This window comes from Neltuma alba, unplaced genomic scaffold, assembly GCF_004799145.2.
Source record: "Neltuma alba isolate B1F8T4 unplaced genomic scaffold, ASM479914v2 tig00011952_pilon, whole genome shotgun sequence".
Lineage (NCBI taxonomy): Eukaryota > Viridiplantae > Streptophyta > Magnoliopsida > Fabales > Fabaceae > Neltuma > Neltuma alba.
This window is the reverse complement of record NW_021636531.1, coordinates 163,538-166,581: the sequence shown is the minus strand read 5'-3', so window position 1 is coordinate 166,581 and position 3,044 is coordinate 163,538. Positions and strand designations below refer to the sequence as shown.

Sequence of the window (3,044 nt, the reverse complement as noted above, 5' to 3'; positions counted from 1 at the left end):
ATGGCCACCGTCGACAATATCGGCAACGCCCCGCGCTTACATGGTTCCGCCACCATCTTGGCCATCGGCACCGCCACTCCTCCAAACTGCTTCATCCAAGCCCATTATCCCGACTACTACTTCCGCGTCACCAACTGTGAGCACATGACCCACCTCAAACAAAAATTCAACCGCCTCTGTACGTCGTCTCTCTTATCATTTCTTACATTTAATTTTACTTTCTTCATCGGTTGGTTTCATTCATGTAGTTATTTTGTTATCTCAGGTGAAAGATCTGCGACCCAGAACCGTTACATGCACCTGACTGAGGAGTCTCTGAAACAGAATCCTAACACGTGCGCCTACATGGCTCCTTCACTTGATGCCCGTCAAGATACACTTGTGGCGGAGGTTCCCAAGCTCGGAAAAGAAGCCGCCGTTAAGGCTATCTAAGAATGGAGACAGCCTAAGTCCAGGATCACCCATCTCGTTTTTCTATACTACGTTCGGCGTTGATATGCCCGGCGCCGATTACCAACTCACCAACCTTCTCGGGCTTCAACCTTCCGTCAAGCGTCTCGTGATATACGAACCGGGCTGCACTGCTGGCGGCACCGTCCTTCGTCTCGCCAAGGACTTGGCTGAGAACAATAAAGGTGCACGTGTTCTTGTTGTTTGCTCTGAGATCACCGCCATCATTTTCCGCGGACCCTCTGAAACCCACCTCGACTCCCGCGCGGGTCGACAAGCCTTGTTCGGTGACGGTATATCATCGTCGGAGCTGATCCTGACGCCTCTGCTGCAGAGCGTCCAATTTTCCAATTGGTATCCGCAGCGCATAAACCGTCTTGCCAGATTCCGAGAAATCCATGAAACTACACTTACGAGAGGCGGGTCTCACTTTCCACTTGCAAAAAGACGTGCCGGATATCATCGCCAAGAACATCGAGAAGTGCTTGGTCGATTTCACGGCAACGATAAGTACCATGGAGCTCCTTGTTACTGCAATAAGCAACGAAGCTGGGTTGTTGCGGGTAAATTATGGAGTCAAGTACGGAAATGGTGGTGATTAGGGCACCAAATTAAGTGCGCGACCGCGAGCGCGGTGGAAAAAATAAAGATGGATCGGCGGTGTAATATTAATATAAGAATTATATTTCACTTTTAATTTGGTTTTAAGTATAATATCTCAATTTATTTTGTTTCTCATATTTTTTTTCAAGGCAGTTATTATAATAATAGTAATTTTAGTTAATACACTTGATTAGTAAAGGTATTTTAAAAAAAATACCTATTTATTATAAATAACTAACTTAACTAATTTTTTAATCTATTCAAATTAGTTAATTAACTCTTATATTAAAAATGAGAAAAAGCATTTATGTATGCATTTGTCTATATACGAAATTTATCTTTGACGTGTAATATACATCTAGAGATGATTACCTTTTCATTTCTTTGTGGTTAGAATATATTACTTTCTTTTTTTTTAACTTCTATCATAATTTGTTAGATGTAATTACGCGCCTGTTCGGATGAGCTCATTTCAAATGATTTTTATTGTATAAGATACATCTGTGAGAAGAATTCTTTCAAAAAAATATATATATAGGTGTTTTTTTTTTCCCGTCATTCACTAACTTGCATTATGCTTGCAGACGGTTTTTACGTTCAAGTTCACAAACGATATATGTTTCAGCAATTTTCTTTTTAAATTGAAATTCCGGCGTTTTTTTTTTTGTGCGCGCCAAATCTCTGAGTCAATCAGTTTATATATATATATATATATATATATATATAAGATTTAGATGATTCAGTTACTTGAAAAACTCGGCATGATTAATTTTACCTGAACTATATATTCTGCCCATTATCAACTGATGACAATTAATGCTCACGTGATATTATTGGCTCTAATAGTTAGTTGTGCCTAATTTCAAGCATGAAAGAGGAATAGTTTTGATGCTCATCGTTTTGATAAGCACTCTAAGCTTATTAAATCCAAAACATTCATATCTCATCTGAGTGAGTGGTTTAGATTTGATTTCTTTTTATTTTTATTTATTTAAATAATTAGTTTAATATATATATAATGTAAATAGAGATAATATTTTTAACTATCATTTTTTCAAAAAATAACTTTGTCTATTTAAAAATAAAGTTGTTAATTTTAAATATAGACGGTTCAAATTATATATAAATAATCTAGATCTGATGAGTTTAAGTGCTTATTAAGACGATAAACAGTAAAACTGATGGCTAAATTATATAAACAGTGCAGATCAAACGGATAAAATACGTAAGGATAGAAAAATCAGGGAATTCTTGATTCAGCCTCCTTACTATTGTTATGTCGCTTTTGAGGGGAAAAAAATTCAACACGCAAGCATCACTATTTGTGAGGCTAATAATCAAATTTCATTATTGATGTGATTTTCCTTTGACTTAATGAGCATGTGATCATAATTCATATTTAACACCACCATCAAAACAGTGGCCTCGCATTGTAGCCAGGCGGGACAAAGCGTGATCACCTAGATCTCGAAACATGCTGATGCATGATATCTTACCTAAAAAAACTAAATAGTCCCGCTCTTTTAAATAGATCAGTTACACTCCTCCGGTTTAGAATGCAAGTATCAGAACTCTGAAAGGAGTTGATTTTTTAAGCATCAATTTGGACTTGTTTGATTATTTAATGTACTTTTTTTTTTTATGAAATTCTACTCATTCTCTCTACTACTTATCCTCTTTATCAATCATGATATTTTAAGAAAATAAATATTGATTTTTACATATTATTGTTCTTAAGTAATTTAATTAAGTTATTGAGTTGTGTAATTTAGCTATTTGATGTTTAATTATATTTTGACACAAAAAGGAGTATATGAGTAGGACAAAGTCAGTGGAATGAGGAGGGTCGTTTTAGGCTGACTATAGGGGTGTCTGGATGAATTAAAATATAGGTTTTAAAAGTGTTTTTTATAGTATATAAAATAAATAGGTATAGGAGTTTATCTCGATTTTGCGAAAAGTGCTTTTCAAAAGCACTTTTAGTACTACCC

The 3,044-nt window shown here is 35.8% G+C and overlaps 1 pseudogene; it reads left to right on the top strand.

Moving 5' to 3' along the window:
• LOC114719812 (chalcone synthase-like) lies at positions 1-1,052 on the top strand (annotated as a pseudogene).
• Positions 1,053-3,044: the final 1,992 nt, after the last annotated feature.